Source organism: Pristis pectinata, chromosome 1, assembly GCF_009764475.1.
Source record: "Pristis pectinata isolate sPriPec2 chromosome 1, sPriPec2.1.pri, whole genome shotgun sequence".
NCBI lineage: Eukaryota > Metazoa > Chordata > Chondrichthyes > Rhinopristiformes > Pristidae > Pristis > Pristis pectinata.
The window spans coordinates 143,986,445-144,004,676 of NC_067405.1; the positions used below are offsets into that span (position 1 = coordinate 143,986,445).

General features: G+C 42.7%; 1 protein-coding gene across 2 annotated transcripts in view; it reads right to left on the reverse strand.

The window, feature by feature from the left end:
* ttc7b (tetratricopeptide repeat domain 7B) overlaps window positions 1–18,232 on the reverse strand; it is a 374,815-nt gene that overhangs the window by 310,302 nt on the left and 46,281 nt on the right. The window lies entirely within an intron of this gene.

An 18,232-nucleotide genomic window follows, 5' to 3' on the forward strand; every position in this document is an offset into this window, starting at 1 on the left:
CTAATTTATAAACTAAACTGAATATGAATCACTCAATGACACAATAATGAGCTACACCAAGCCGAATTCAACGCCATGACCCAAGATTCGATTGCTAACCTGTTGTACTCACATTACCACTGTGGTAAGGGAGTTACGATGGTTCTCAGATGTGGTGCTTAACTGAGGAACAAGGCATGGAATGTTTATCATTAACAACAACAATTTATCAGCTTTAACATTGAAAATATATCCCATTTCTTCAGCAATGTTCAGAAGAAAAAGAGCCAGAAAGAAAATATGAGGAAGAATAAAAGAAATTATACAGCTTCTACGATCTCCCTTTCAGGACGTACTAAAAACTACCTTTTATTTGAAATGCAGTCACTATTATAATGTAAAAACTGGCACCAATATACACACAACAAACACCCACAAACAGCAAATCATGCTCATACGATTTGAAACGTAAGTAGAGCACCTTCAATCCTTCCGCTGTAACAGCCGGGATCTCCCGGTGGCCAGCCATTTTAATTCCACTTCCCATTCCCACACCGGTATGTCTGTCCACGGCCTCCTTTACTGCCAAGTTGAGGCTAAACGCAGATTAGAGGAACAGCACCTCATGGTCCACTTTGATAGTCTCCAACCTGACGGTATGAAGATCGATTTCTCTAACTTCTGGTAACATTCCGGGAATAATACTGGACTAGTAATCCATGCATCGCAAGCTATTAATACAAATCCCACTGTATGGCGGGAGAATTTAAATTCTTGGGTTGCTGAGGAAGGTGGGGCTGGAGAAGGCAGAAGAATGTATTGGGGGAGGTGCCTTTGGACAGGAAAATTGTAGATCTAACACCTTTATTTGAAAGGGTTGTGCGCAACACCAGGCAACTGAAGGTCAGTCCCTTTACCCTTATTTGTGAAGAATCTTTCAGAAAGAGTAATCAGAAAAAACATTAACAGGCACTCAGAAAAGTCTGAGCAGTTATGGAGAGTGAGCAATGATTTATGAAGGGCTAATCATATTTGACTAACCTGAATGAAGGTTTTGATGAGGTAATGAAGAAGGTTGACGGAGGGGGTGGAGTGGATGTTGTCTATGTATTTTTTGAGAAGATGTTGACAAAGTCAAACTGAATGCTTGATAGCAAATCTGCAGACCAGGGTAAAGGGTAAGCAGCAGCATTGAAAGGAAATTGGCTTAAAGGCAGAGATCAGAGAGTGGTGATAAACGGTTGTTTTCAGACAGGAGAATGGCAGACAGTGATGTATCCCAGGGGTCAGTGTTATATTAATAGCAGACAGAAGGGAGGAAAGTTTCCAGATTTGTAGATGACACAAAAACTAAAGATGTGGTAAATAATGAGGATAGTAATAAAGTGCAGGATGACATAAGTAGGCTGGAAGGATGGGCAGACGTGGCAGATGAACCGTAACATAGAGAAGTGTCTGCACGCCCTGTGGTGGTGCAGTTTACTAATGCAAAATAATAGAAGTAAAGCGACCAAGAAAACATCCTTTATTGAAGGCAATAAACTCCCAACTAACAGCAGTGGGTGCTAAATGATTTACTGAAAGTCACAACACCTGGTACACTCAATACTTAAAAGTACACTGACCCTCACACATACTACTTTTCCTTAAAGTAATAATCCCAGATTATCAACTATTTACATATGTAAAATTATACTATGTTCACTATTTACAGATATGAAATTTTCCAATCAGCTATTTACCGAGATGTATGCACAACTGTAAATCTAACCAAATACTGTATATATTTACTCAATCTTGCAGCCTTTTCAACTTCAAAAATTCTTCACTCATGAGCAATACCTAATATCTGTGAAGCATCCAATCCAGGCACTAGTAATCCCAGTGGATCGCCTTTCTAGATAATGTTTACATACAGCTGATCTCTCACCCTGTATTACAGTTGGTAGCTTAACATAATAGTCTTCATATATATATCTTATTACATTTTTAAGCATCAGCTGTTAACAATAAACCTAACACAGGCTAATAACACTTATCAATTACTAAAGGAGTTATGATTATACGTTGTACTTGGTACATTATTAGATACCACAAATTCAATTACAAGAATTTCCACTTGAATTCTTTATTAAGGTTCTCCATCTTTCACTCTATCTTGCATCCTGTCTTCCATCTGATTCACTGTAGACACCAGGTCTCCTCTCTCCTGGCATCCTTTTGAAGTCACAGTGACACCACCACTGACTTTCCCTCTTTGGATTGTCTCCCATGTTTGCAATTCGGTCATGATTATTATCAGTTCTTCTTGTCGAACCCTGGCTACAATGTTTTGGGCTGACATCAGTAAGTCCATGCTGATTGTGACATCTGTCATATCTTCAGAACCTTTGAACTGCCTCCACATTGAAACACAGTTCTCTCTAAGCATCCAGCTCATTTGCTTAGTTCAGGCCTTTCAGTAGCTCCATAAACAACAAAAGATTTGTGCATGTTGAACTCCTTCCCATATCTCACACAGTCTCATCTGCTTCAGCACTACCCCTGTGCCAGATTTGCAAGATGCTACCTTTTGCATCATCCTGACCCACTGCTTTCCCTTGTACGGACTTGTCCACACGACTTGGCTGGGGAGAAGGCGATAATGCCACCACTTCCATTCTGTGGGCCTGCTTCCAAATTGTGCAGAGTGACAATGCTTCGCATCCTTAAGTGCCAGATCCATGCTGGCTGATATCCTGCAGGTCCTCTTCAATATGAAGTCCAGCATTTCAAATAGTTTGGATTGAGTTTTTTCATTTTCTGTCCTGCCTGGTGTAAAAATGTCTGCAAATTGCACCTTTTTGCCAGTATCTTTAGTGTGACCATGTATACACCAACCCAGTCTGCTGGTTCCTAGTTGTATATACCAAATTTGTAATTCCTATGAATTACTGACCAATCTGTCAACTCTTAGTCATCAGATGGAAGCCACTGTGGCACTTACTCACCAATAATCTCTCACCAATACCCAGTTTGGGTTCTGTCAGGACCACTCTTCACAGCTTTGGTCCAAACATGGCAGTGAGGTGAGGGTGACTGACCTTGACTTCAAGGAAGCATTTGACGGAGTGTGGATCAAGGCATTGGTAAAACTGAAGTAAGCGGGCATCAAAGGGAAAATATTTCACATAAAGGTAGCTGGCTCTGGTTGTCAGAGGTTGGTGATCCCAGCCCTTGGCCATCATTGCCAGAGTTCCTCAGGGCATTGTCCTAGGCTCAAGAACCTTCAGAGGCTTCATCATATGGTCAGAGGTGCCAATGGTTGCCGATCACTGAACAATGTTCAATTCCATACGTAACTCAGCGAGTGAATCAGCACATCCTTGCACGCAGCAAAGCTGCTAAGTGGCAAGTAACATCTGTGCCACAAAAGTGCCAGGCGATGACCGACTCCAACAAGGGAGAACCTAACAAGCTTTCCTTGACACTGCCGAGTTTGTCATTATCAATGTCCTGGGAGTCACCGCTGACCAGAAACTCCCGCACCAGCCCCATAAACACCGAGGCTACAAGAGCAGGAGAGAGGCTGGATATCCTGCGGAGGGCGACTCACCTCCTGACACCCTGAGGCCTTTCCACCATGAACAAGGCATGTTAGAAAAGTGATGGAATACTCTCCACTTGCCTGGGTGAGTTTAGAACCAGCAACTCTCAAAAAGCTCGACGACATCAAAGACTAAGCAGCCCATTTGATTGGTACCCTGTCCACCACTAGAGTGTACCATCTACAAAATGCACTGTAGTTATTTGGCCAGGCTACTCAAACAGCTCCACTCAAACTCGTAACCTCTACCACCAAGGAGGAGAAAGGCAGCAGGTGCAAGGAACTCTGCCACCTGCAGGCTTCTCTCTAAGCTGTGCACCATCCAGACTTGGATGCTGTTCCTTCCCTGTCACTGGGTCTAAACCCTGCAACTCCCTACCCAGCAGCACAGTTGAAGCACCTTCGCCAAAGGACTGCAGCAATTCAAGAGGAGGCTCATCACCATCTTCTCAAGAGCAATTAGGAGTGTGCAATAAATGTTGACTTTGTTGGCGATACCCAGATCCTGAAAATGAATAAATAAAAAATATTTCTGGCTCTGTTCCCAGCAACAATATGGCCTTATTCCTTCTGCATATGGCCATAATGCTCTGTTCTACTTCCCCTCCATGACATTAATAAGATTGCTCATCCACAGAAACACTTCCATGCGTTCCACATATAGAGCAAATAGCTGAGAACAGTTGTATTTCTCGAGCTTGCCAACATATTCTCCACATCAAGTTAATTGTCATGAGCATACATACCCAAGGTATAAATGCCATGAAATTTAGCTTTTTGCCCCAGCAGCACAGTACATTACAAGATGAGGACAAACATAAATTACACAGACTTAAATTAACATAAATTACACATAACTTACACAATACAATAAACAAAAATAACATAACAACATTAGTGCAAGTTGAGGGAAATATAGTCCGAGGTAGAATTAAGGTTTTTCAGGTCAGTTCAAGAATCTGATGGCAGTGGGGAAGAACTGGTAATTTGGTAGTTGGTTCATTATTGTATACCAGGGTACAGTAAAAAAAACTTTGTTTTGCATGCCATTCACACAGATCATTTCACCACATCAGCACATCAAGGTAGTACAAGGGAAAAGAATAACAGAATGCAGAATACAGTGAAAGTGCACTGCATGTAGACAATAAGGTGCAAGGCCATGACGAGGTGGATTGTGAGGTCAAGAGTCCATCTTATCGTACAAGAGGTCCATTCAATAGTCTTATAACAGCAGGATAGAAGCTGTCCTTGAGCTTGGTGGTACATACTTTCAAGCTTTTGCATCTTCTGCCCAATGGGAGGACAAGAGAAAATGTCTAGAGTGGGAGGGGTCTTTGATTATGTTGGCTGCTTTATTGAGGCAGTGAGAAGTGTAAACAAGAGTTCATGGAGGGGAGTCTAGTTTCCTTGACGTGCTGAGCTGTGCCCACAATTCTCTGCAGTTTCTTGAATCTTGAGGTGTGGGTCTTCAGGCTTTTGTACCTCCTGATGGCAACATTGAGAAGAGGGCATGGCCCGGATGGTGGGAGTCCTTAGTGATGGATGTTGCCTTCCTGAGACATCTCTTCTCGCAGATGTCCTCAATGGTGGGGAGAGCTGTACCCGTGATGGAACTGGCTGAGTCTACCACTCTCTGCACATCGGAGTTTCCATACCAGGCTGTGATGCAACCAGTCAGAATGCTCTCCATTGTACATCTGTAGAAGTCTGTCAGCATCTTTGACAACATGCCGAATCTGCTTAAACTGCCAAGAAAGTAGAGATGCTGATTCGCCTTCTCCATGGTTGAAAATTAAGGGGTGATTTAATACAAGGCACTCGAAACACTGTGTTTACAATTGAGTAACTGAGGAGAAACTATATCCAGAAGGATCAGTAACCAAGGAAACAGATCTACAGTGACTGGCAAATGAGGCAGAGATAACAGTAGGAAACTTCTTTTTACATAGCAGTTAGTTGTGATCTGGCACACATTGACTCGAAGGGTGGTGAACACAGATTCACATTTAGCTTCAAAGAGGGAACTGGTAAATATTTTTAAGACAATAAAAGAAAGTACAAGGCTTTGTGGAAGGAAACTAACTTGATCGCTCCAGCAGAGAGCTGGCATGATGGGCCATGAAGTCCCCTTGCTGCATCATTCCATGATTCCATCTTATTTCACTCACTTGGGCCAGCTGTCAGCCCCAGCATACCTGGGCTGTGCAGCAACTTCTTGTCCATGACTTCTGAAACCTGAACAAGTCAAGAGTGTGCACAATTGCTCCACAGATTGCTTTGGATCTACTGTGCAGAGCAAATAAGCTGAGTTCAAAGCAATGCAGCCCCATCAGTTGATGAAGGCATTTGTGGCGACAACAGCTGTGAACAACAAATGCATTGTGAGACACTTCTTCCAGCAACTTTACTTGTGGGTTGCCATGGATACAAGAGCTGTTAACTACCATGAATTATTTGAATTTTTTAACAGCAAACCACAGTTAAATGCTCTGTTGGCTTCTGGCACAGATGACTAGACTAAAAAAAATGCCCATTTCTGTTTATTCATACATTTTGATTCTCTAAACTAATTTATTTTGTTTCCATAGTAACTGTTTGTAACCAGACAAATCCTTCTTCATTCGAGACCAATTTATAGTTTCTTCAAAAATGAGTCTGAAGTCACACTTACACCTTTCAGGAGCACCACTAAGGAACTCTCAAACAGTTGTGCAGCCCCTTGTAACACAACAAACACCTCAGGCCCTTCACAGAGCAGAAATGGACAGCAAGCAGTAGTGGCAGATTGATCAAGAAAGTAAAAGCCCATGAGACCCAAAGAAATTAGCAAATTGGATTACAATTAGTTCAGTGGCAGAAATAGTTGAGAAGAATTTTAGTGACCAGAACATCATAGATGCAATAGGGCTTCACAGGGTTCAATATTAGACCCTTTACTTCTTGTGGTGCATGTAAGTGATTTAGACTTAAATGTGGGGGTCAACAATTGAGAAGTTTACCAATGATACCAAAATTGGGAATGTGGTTGAGACTGAAAAAGGAAGGTCTAAGTTTCAGGGAAGTGTCAACAGATTGGTTTGGTGGGCATAAAAGTGGCTAACAGAATTCAAAACAGAGAAGTATGAGAGAGTGCCTTTGGGGAGGGCAATATGGCAAGGGAATACATGATAAATGAAAGGATACTAAGAAGTGTGAAGGAACTTGGTATGCATTTCTACAGATCTCTGATGATAACAGGATCAATAAATAAAGTGGTTAAGAAGGCATACGGTTATATTGATACTTTATTGGCTGAAGCATATAATACAAGACCAGGCAAGTCAGAGACTACTGAAAATAATTTTGGTCACCACACTATAGGGAGTGGAGCAGAGGAGATTTACAAGGATATTGGCAGGGCTGGAGGTTTATAGTTATGAGGAGAGGTTCTAGGCTGGGGTTATTTGGAGCAAAGGAGGCCAAAGGGAAATTTTACTGAGGTGTATAAAATTATGGGAGGCCAAGACAGAGTAAACAGAAGGAACCTATTTCCCTTAATAAAGAGATCAGTAACTATGGGGGCATTCATAGATTTAAGTCAATTAGTTGGGGAATTGGAGGGCAGATGAGAAATTATTTCACTCAATTTGTGGAGGGGATGTGGGAGACCGGAGTTGATTGCCTGAAAGGTTGGTGGAGGCAAAATCCTTACTACATTTAAAAAGTACCTGGCAGGACAATGGACTGAGAACTGGGAAATGGATTTAAGATGAGATGAGATGAGATATCTTCATTAGTCACATGTACATCGAAACGCAGTGAAATACATCTTTTGTGTAGAGTGTTCTGGGGGCAGCCCGCAAGTGTCGCCACGCTTCCAGCACCAACATAGCATACCCACAACTTCCTAACCCGTACATCTTTGGAATGTGGGAGGAAACCGGAGCACCCACAGGAAACCCACGCAGACACGGGTAGAACGTATAAACTCCTTACAGACAGTGGCCGGAAGTGAACCCAGGTCGCTGGCAATGTAATAGCATTACACGAACCACTACACTACCATACCTCAACACTACCGTACCTAATCTCGCTCATTTCTGATTGGCATAGACACAATAGGCTCTATTGACTTTATGCCATAAATTCTTATGATTTCTAAACTCCATTGTCTTGCACTATGCTGAATTGTAATTCAACTTCTTCCCTGACCATGGTAACTTCTATTTCCAATATATGAAAATCGTCATCTTTGTTTTGGAACCCCTCCTATGACTGTGCTCCTCGGCTGAAATCTCCTCCACTCCCACGTCAGTCATTGCTCCTTGTTCTGCCTCTCTGATCCACAGTTGATGACAAAACTGTCAACAGCACCGTTCCTGCTCTTTGCTCCTCTTCCTTTAAACCTTGCCGTTTCTCTCTTCCCAAACAAGGTCCTCCGCTAATCTGCCTTTCCACATTGACTTCATCCTACCTCCCTGAACTTTCCCGCTACTGCTTAACATTTCTGAAGCAAAAAACTGGGGACACTGGGAATCTGAAACTAAAACAGGAAATCCGAGAGGTAGTCAGCAGATCAGGTAGCATCAGTGGAGAGTGAAACAGAATCAATGTTTAATGACCCTTCATCATAATTAAATCCTCTACCCTCATTCATACACCTTGTTATGTCCTCTTGTAATTCAATCTGCTTAGTTGCATGTGACCTCTTAATCTTAATAATCGATATTGACGAAGGGTCATCGACCTAAAACATTCACTCTGTTTCTCTCTCTACGTATGCTGCCTGATCCAGCTAAGTATTTCCTCAATTAACTTCTGCTGCCTTAAGTACTGGTTTATGATATCCAGAGTTTGCTTTCCAACAATTTGCCCACTAATGATGACAAATTGTCTGCTTTGCAGTTACTTGGCTGATCTCTTTATCCTTTTTTAAACGACACTGGCAACCTCTTAATCCGCTGACACCTTACCAACAGCTAGAGCACATTACAAATTTGTAGTCAGTCTCTCTGCTTTGCTTCACTTTCTTCCTTTAAGAGCCTGGAATATATTTTATCCAAGCCTGGCAATTTATCTACTTAAAGATGCAAGACCCCTTAATGTGTGCCCTCTTTATGTTTAGCATTTCCATCCCTTCACATTCTTCCTCAATGTCAGTGCTTACATTATCTGCCTCTATCATGAAGACAAATGCAGAAATGTTTACTGAGAACTCTACACATCTTCCACCTCACAACAACAACCTTGCACTCAACGTCAGCAAGACCAAGGAGTTGACTGTGGACTTCAGGAAGGAGAAGTCGGCAGAACACACACCAAGCTTCATCGAGGGGTCAGCAGTGGAAAGGGTGAGCAGCTTCAAGTTCCTGGATGTCAACGTCTGAGAGGATCTATCTTGGGCCCAACACATTGATGCAATCATGAAGAAGGCACACCAGTGGCTCTACTTCATTAGGAGTTTGAGGAGATTTGGTACGTCACCAAAGACTCTTGCAAGTTTCTATAGATGTACAGTAGAGAGCATTCTGACTGGTTGCATCACTGCCTGGCATGGTGGCTCCTATGTGCAGGATCAAAAGAGGCTCAAGAGGGTTGTAGACTCAGCCAGCTCCATCAGGGGCACAACCTTCCCTGCCACTGAGGACATCTTCAAGAGGTGGTGCGTCAAGAAGGCAGTATCCATCACTAAGGACCCTCACCACCCAGGACATGCCCTCTTTTTGTTACTACCATCAGGTAGGATGTACAGGAGCCTGAAGACCCACACTAATCCTTTCAGGAACAGCTTCTTCCCCTCCGCCATCAGATTTCTGAATAGACCATGAACATTCCCTCACTATTCCTCCTTTGCACTATTTATTTATTTTTGTAACTTATAGCAATTTTTATGTATTTATGTCTTGCACTGTACTGTTGCTACAAAATGACAAATTTCACGACATATGTCGGTTATAATAAAAGTGATTCTGATAATGGGTCCCCTGCTTTTCTTTCTAATTTCTTTTCCCTTAATTACTTAAAGAACGTCTTATGAGTTTTCTTGATTTTATCCGTCATTACGACCCGTAACTTCCATAGAAGTCCCCCCTTATCTTTTAATGGGCACATTCATTCTGCTATTACTATCTTCCACTAATACAAGAGTTACATATAAGCTTAGTAAAACTGCCCTTGCCCAATTTAGAATTCCTACTCTCAATCTTTTGTCTTTTCCCATAACTACACTAAACTCAACCAAATTATGATCACTGCCCCAAATATGCTGCCCATCTTTTTCCACTTCATTTCACAAAACCACGCCTGTTGCCACGTCCTCTCTTGTTGGGCTTACCTTTACTCTGACACTTTACTCTGTAGCTGTGACACTTTACTCTACTGTTATTGTTTTTACCTGTACTACCTCAATGCACTCTATACTAACCTAATGTAACAGCACTGTGTAATGAATTGACCTGTACAAACAGTATGCAAGACAAGTTTTTCACTGTACCTCAGTACAAGTGACAATAATAAACCAATACCAATACCATGGAGCAACTTAAGAAGCCTTTTTGAATGCTCTTGTAAAATACTTCCCTTCTTTCACTCTGGTTCTGTACTAATTAACACTCTGGCAGTTAGAATCCCCAACCACCCTTGCCTTGTTATTTTTGCACCTCAGAAATTTGCTGACATATTTGCTCATCTGTCTGTCTCTGTTTGTGGGCATTAGTGGGTATAGAGAAACAAAGGACTGCAGACATTGGAATCTAAATGAAAAACACGATGATGCTGGAGGAGCTCAGCAGGCCAGGCAGCATCCGTGGAGAAAAGCAGGCGGTCAATGTTTTGAGTCAGGACCCTTCTTTAGGACTGTAGATAGGAAAAGGGGAAGCCCAATATATAGGAGGGAAAAGCAGCACAGTGATAGGTGGAAAAAAGAGGGGATGTGGGGTGGGCACAGGGTGGTGATAGGTAGACGTAGGTAAGAGATAGTGATAGGCAGGTGTGGGGGAGGAGGGAAGGGTCGAAGAGCTGGAGAGCAGAGAAGGTCACAGAGGGGGAGCAGTGAGAGAGGGACTCACGAAACCTGTTGAAGAGAGGAAGAAGTGGGCATAGTGTGGGCAATACTAATTAACTGGAAATCAAAAATAAGCTACAGATGTTGGAAAACTGAAACAGAAACAGACGATACTAGAAACACTCAACAGGTCAGGCAGCATCTGTGGAAAGAGAGAAAGTCAATGTTTCAGGACGAAGACCTTTTGTCAGAAATGTGATTATCCCATTTTCATTCTTCAATGCAACCAATTTGTCGATCTTTCTAGTATGTCATCCTTGCAGCTGTAATTGTTTCCTTAATAAATAGATTTCCCTCTTCCTGTTTACCCCCTCAGTCCATCTCATCTGAATTAGCCATTAAAGTTTTGCAGAATATAGTGCAGCTCAGAACAACAGCAAGTGCAACAGAACATTGCACTTCTATAGAATCCTTCTGGCCTCAGGACAGCTAGATATGCATTTTACAAGGACATCTGAAGTATAATCCCTACTGCAATGTAGGAAACACAGCAGCCAAGTCAGGCACAGCCAGTGTCCACAAACAACAGATAACCTGGCCTGATGAGTTATTTCTTTAATGAAGTTGATTAAGGAATCAATTAGAGAGAACTCATCTGTTCTTCTTCGGTACAATGGGATCATTTAACTCCATCTGAGAGGCTAAGTGGGACTTAGTTTAATGTCTATGGAAATAAAAAAAAACTGTAGATGTCTCCTCCCAGTGATAACATTCTGCAGATGCTAGGAATCTGAAATAAAAAGAAAAAATGCTGGATATACTCAGCAGGTCAGGAAAGAGGAACAGAGTTAACGTTTTATCAGATCTTTGAAATGTTATGACAAAGGGTCTCAGACTTGAAACTCTAACTCTTGTTTCTCTTCCCACAGATGCTGCTTTACCTCATTTGAGCTGTGGTAAAGCTCTGTCAGTGTAGGAGTTTTACCAACAATGTACTAAGGGATGGTAGAGGCAGGAAAATCTTTGGAGGTGAAAGAATGCAACTTTACATGCCATCAGAATATATATAGAAAGTAAGCATATGACTTCAGATGATGGTGCCAGTAAGGAACATGCCAGTAAAGACCAGGAAAAGACCAGCGAAAGGATCTTGGATACTAAACAGGTAACAAGCAGACCAGTCATCAGCAGAGATGTACAAATACAACCTTGCAGAGGTGACCAAAGTTGATCTGAAAGCAAAGTGGAAGTGATAAAAAGGATAGATCAATTACATTGAGTCCTGCAATAAAAAGAGAAGGGGTTGAACTTATCTGGTTTTCCTGACTTCCTCACCCAATTTTGTTCTTGATGATCGGAAGTTTTTAAAAATATTTTGAAAACATTAAAACAGGCCCTTTAAAGTTGGAGCAGTGTTGTGGGGTGAGGGATTACTGGAGGTAATGATAAATTGCAGAGGGACTCCAGATCATATCTGATAGGGATTTGAGGGGTTTATGTTTGAGAGACGGTGAAATTTTACCAGGGAAATTGATTGTAGGTTTATTACTATGAAGCATGAACCAATCAGAAAAAAACCCAGATACCCTGAAGTGTATTCTTTAGATTGGTTCCTGAGGAATTTAAATAAGTCAGAAGATTTTTTGGTTTAAAGGACTCACTTAAGGGGCAAGGTGCCGCAGACAAGCCATTAATATCTAATTAGATGTGTATCCTGGAGGGACAGAGGAGGATTTGTAACATGTTGGGGAGTTGTAAAATGTTTTTTATGGGAAATGGGGAATGATGAAGGCACTTAATCACTGAGCTACCTACAGTATTTAATACTGAACGACGAAACCAGGTTATGTATAGAATGCTACCACCCAAACAAATAAGGCACCATTTCTCAAGTACAGCAATTAAGGTCTGTAACTGGGGAATTCTCCCCAGAGAAGAAAACTTGTTCAAGCAGTGAGAGTGCAACACGTTGAGCATTGGAGTCAGCATTAAACAAAAAGTACATTGACGTTATACTTTCCACAACCCTGGGTCATCCCAAAGCATTCAGTAGCCAATTACGTACCTGTGAAATTGGGTCGATGTTTTAGAAATGTGGAAGAGTTGTAATGCATGAAATGAACACAGCAAGGTTGCAGAAACAACTCTAAGACAAATGGCCATGTGCTAGTGGTGTTGGTTGAGGGGGCAGTGTTAGCCCCGGGGCACCAGAATTCTCTACTCTTCTTCCATATACTGGTGCTTTTTACATCCACTTCAGCGATAGTTTAAAGAAGTTAAACTCCTCAGCCCTCTCCCCCTATACACTCACGACTGTGCGGCCAGATTCTGCTCTAACTCCATCTACAAGTTTGCAGATGATACCACGGTTGTTGGCTGTATCTCAAACAGCGGTGAGTCGGAGTACAGGAAAGAGGTAGAGAGCTTAGTGGAATGGTGTCATGACAACAACCTTTCCCTCCATGTCGCCAAAACTAAAGAGCTGGTCATTGACTTCAGGAAAGGGGGCAGTGTACACGCACCTGTCTGCATCAATGGTGCTGAGGTCGAGAGGGTTGAGAGCTTCAAGTTCCTGGCAGTGAACATCACCAACAGGCTGTCCTGGTCAAATCACATAGATGCCACGGCCAAGAAGCTCACCAGTGCCTCTACTTCCTCAGGAGGCTAAAGAAATTTGGTTTGTCCCCTTTGACTCTCACCAACTTTTACCGATGCACCATAGAAAGCATCCTATCTGGACGTATCACGGCTTGGTACAGCAACTGCTCTGCCCAAGACTGCAAGAAGCTGCAGAGAGTTGTGGACACAGCCCAGCGCATCAAGGACACCAGCCTCCCCTCCTTGGACTTGGTCTTTACCTCTCGTTGTCTTAGTGTAGCAGCCAGCATAATCAAAGACCCCACCCACCTGGGACATTCTCTCTTCTCTCCCCTTCCATCAGGTAGAAGATACAGGAGGCTGAGGGCACGTACCACCAGATTTAAGGACAGCTTCTACCCCACTGTGATAAGACTATTGAACGGTTCCCTTATACAATGAGATAGACTATGACCTCACGATCTACCTTGTTGTGACCTTGCACCTTACTGCACTGCACTTTCTCTGTAGCTGTGACATTTTACTCTGTACTGTTATTGTCTTTACCTGTACTACATCAGTGCACTCTGTACTAACTCAATGTAACTGCACTGTGTAATGAATTGACCTGTACGATCGGTTTGTAAGACAAGCTTTTCACTGTACCTCGGTACAAGTGACAATAATAAACCAATACCAAAGTTATCCATACCTCCAATAGCATTTCGGAAGGTTGGATCACATCAGATCCAGGGTGAGCTAGCCAACTGGATACAAAATTGGCTTGGTGGCAGGAGTCAGAGGGTGGTAGTGGAGAGTTGTTTATCAGATTGGAGGCCTGTGACTAGTGGTGTGCAGCAGGGATTGGTGCTGTGCCCCCTGTTTGTCAGCTATATTAACGATCTGGATGAGAATGTAGTTGGCATGGTGAATAAGTTTTAGATGACATGAAAACTGGTGGTATAATGGACGGTTAAGAAAGTTATCTAAGATTACAACGGGATCTAGATGGAAATTAACTTGGACAAGTGTGAGGTGTTACACTTTGGTAAATTAAACCAGAACAGGACTTACACAGCAAATAGTAGGGCCCTGGAGAGTGCTGAGTGTTGGAAGACCTAGGGGCTTATGTCTCTGTAGGGAAATTTGAGCCCACAACCAACAACCAGCAATGCAAGAGCGACAACTGAGCCATGGTTAATATCTAGGTATGATAGTGGAACTAGTGTAACACCAGCTTCACTTGCTGAATGAGATTTTATGAGGCAAGGTACTGCTTCACTCTTTTAAATAATTAATACAACTCTTCTCCAATGTTACAGCTCAGAATGGAGGTCATGTGGTTCATTGTTTCTCTGCTGCTTCTTTGAATAAACTAGTCAATTACTTCCATTGCTCTGCTTTACCTCATAGCCCTTCTGCACTTTTCTCCACTGCTTTAACATTCTTCATCCATGTATCATGCCTCTAACTAACACTCCACCTTTCCAGCAACTATCCTTTCTTTGTCCTAACAGCCATTCTTCAGGTGATCACCAATCTCCCATGGAATACATCACAACTGAGTCCATCACAGTACGGTTAAAGCATGGAAGGAGGCCCTTTGGCCTGTTGAGTCTATACTAGCTATGTAGGAGTAATCCAACTAGTCTCATTTCACTGCACACACCCTGAAAACGCTTTCAGATACCTACCCAGCTCCATTTTGAACACTACATTTGGATCTGCTCCATTGCTATGCCAGAAGTAAATTCCAGGTCCTAACTATTCAATGTGCAAAAGGTTCTTGCTCATGTCACTCTTGCTAATCATTTTCAGTCTGCGCCTCTCATTCAAGATTCCTTTGTCAATGCCAATGGTTTCTCTCGATCTAGTTTGTTCATACCTTTCATTATTTTAAATACCTCCATCAGATCCCCATGCAATCTTCTCTTGACGCGAGGAGAACAACATCAGTCTTTCCACATAACTAACGTCACTCATCTCATCTCTGGAACCATTTTAATCAATCTTTTTTTCCACCTCTCTAAAGCTGTTACATCTTTCCTAGTGTATGTTGCGCTGAGCTAGACACCATACTCTAGTTTGGACCAACTGATGTTTTATAAAGATCCACAGTGACTTCCTTGCTCTTGCACTCCTCTATTGATAAAAGCCCAGGACCCTTTTTAACCACTTTCAGCAAACCATACACAACTATCCCCAGAAATCTGTTCTTGTATCCCTTTTAGAATTGTATCCTCTGGCATAGACTGCCTCTTCTCGTTATTCCTTTTAAAATTCCTTCTAAAATGTTACACTTCACATCTCAGCATTAAATTTCATCTGCCACCGATCCGCCCATTCCAGCTGCCTGTCCCCGCTATCTCTCCTTGAAGTCAATTACTATCCACCACACAGTTTACAACACCTACAAATTTTGCTCCAGCGGCATTCTTGGAAGCTGTGCCCTGTTCCCAAGTACAAGTCATCAATATATTAATAAAAGCAGTGAGCCAAGTATGGAGACACAAGACTCACTTCCTGTACTTATCCGAATCCAGTAGTGGTAGTACTTTGTGTTCCTGCTTATCTCCCTCCAGCAGCCGTCTCCCCTCCCCTTGCTCCATCAGTTGTTTCGTTTCTTTTTTCCTTTCTCTCTCTGTCTGCCCCCATCTATCATTCACCTGCCACTGTCTCCCAACTCCACCCCGCTCACCTCCCCTATCTGGCACTACCTGCCTGTCATCTTACACCCCACCCCTCAGTCCACCAATCACCTCAGAACCCTTTCTTGCCGCTCCCCTTCTCCTCTCTAAGCTGGCCATCTCCCCTCTCCACTCTCAGTCCTGATGTAGGGTTTCGACCCCAAACGTCGACAATTTATTTCCTCCCACAGATTCTGCCCGACCTGCTGAGTTCCTCCAGAAGACTGCTTGTTAAGCCAAGTATGGACCCATGGGGAACCCCACTGTACACTTCTCTCCAGTCTGAAAACTAACCTTTCATTACCACTATGTTTCTGAGTTACTTAGACAATTATCTATCAGTACTTGGCCTTCAATTTTAATCGCATTATGTGACATCTTATTAAATACCCTTTGATAGAAGATACATACCACATCAATCACACGTTCCTCACTGACCCATTCTGTAACTTCATCAAAAAACTCTAACCAGTTAGTTAGACATAATTTGTCTTTAACAAATCCACGCTAGCTTTCTAAAATCAATCCACAATTGTCCAAATTGCCCCTGATTATTGCTTTCACAACTTCCATCACCACCAAAGTCTGTAGTTACTGGGTTTACCCCAACATCGTTTTTTTTGAATGAGGGTACAGCATTTGTGATTATCAAGTTCTCAAGCACCAGAGCTTATAGATTTTGGGAAGATCATGGCCAGTGCCTCTGCAATTTCCTTCCCTCAGCGATCTAGGGTGCATCCTATCTGGGCCACTGTTGTCCTCACTCAACAGCTACCTGGAGGTTTTCAAACTTGAATGCACACAGTCTTTTTCCCAGGGAAGGGGAATCAAAAATTAGAAGGCATAGGATTAAGTTGAGAAGGGAAAAACTTAAAAGGGACCCAAGGGGCAAGAGGGGGGTGCATTTCTGGAATGAGTTGCCAGTGGAAGTGGGAGAGGCAGATACAATAACATCTGAAAGACATTTGGACAGCTACATGGATAGGAAAGGTTTAAAGGGATTTGGACCAAATGCAGGCAAATGGGACTACTTTAGATGGGCATTTTGATTGGCATGGACGAGTTGGATCAAAGGACCAGTTTCCATGTCGTATGACCCTATGACTCCAAGAGGCACTGGATAGTGATTAGGGTAAGAAGTCTCTCATCCTGTATGGCGGGGAATCAATTAGAGTGATAGAGACATACAGCACGGAAATAGGGCCTTTGGGGCACCAAGTCCACACCAGCCATCAACCACCCATTTACATTAATCCTACATTGATCCCATGTTTTTATTCTCCCCACATTCTTATCAACTTCCCTCAGAGTCCAGCACTCACCTACACACTAGGGGCAATTCATAGCAGCCAATTAACCTACCAACATGCACATCTTTGGGATGTGGGAGGAAACCGGAGCACCCAGAGGAAACCCACGTGGTCACAGGGAGAACGTGCAAACTCCACACCCGACATCAGGATTGAACCGGGGTCTGTCCTGCTGTGTTGCACCACAGTCCTGCCCATGAATAGAGCCCCCATTAACATGTAGGTCAAGGCCATTCAACCCACTGGTTCAGTTCCATTACTTCATGAGGAGATTTGTACTTCAACCCCACTTATCTGCCTTTGATCCAATTCTGTCGAAAGTTTGACCCGTATTCATCAATCACACTCTTGAAAGTATATAAGCTTCACATGTTTAAACATGGTGTGTAGTGCCAACTGTGGGCAGCATCTACAGAGATTGTAATCTGGTGAAGAAGGAACATGAGTAAAGCAAGGGCTATGGTGCAACTATATACTTAATGAAGGAGAAACAAAAGACTGCAGATGCTGGAATCTAGACGAAAAACACGATGATGCTGGAGGAACTCAGCAGGCCAGGCAGCATCCATGGAGAAAGGCAGGCGGTCAACGTTTCAGGTCAGGACCCTTCTTCAGGACAATGACCGCCTGCTTTTCTCCACGGATGCTGCCTGGCCTGCCGAGTTCCTCCAGCATCATTGTGTTTTTCATATATTTAATGAAAATACTTTTAGAATTAAAAATACATCGCTTATTTTTGGTTTGGTGAGTTAAACTGAAATAAACTGGCTGATGAGATTTTAGTTTTCCTTGTCTTAAAGAAGTTTGTTGCAAACTATAATTTACTGGATTCATTTAACTCCAGAAATTATAGGCTCAGTCTGGTTAATCTCTCCTCAGAAGAAAAGCCCATAGTCATAGGAATCAAATGTGGTGAACATTTGCTGCACATCCTCTGTTGCAAGTATGTCCCTCTTTACATAAGGAGACCGGACACAATATTGCAGATGCAGTCTCACCAGGGCCCTATATCATTGGAGCAGGACGTCTCTATCCTTGCACTCATATCCTCTTGCAATAAAGGCTAATATACTGTTTGCTTCCCTAATTACTTGCTGAACCTGCACAT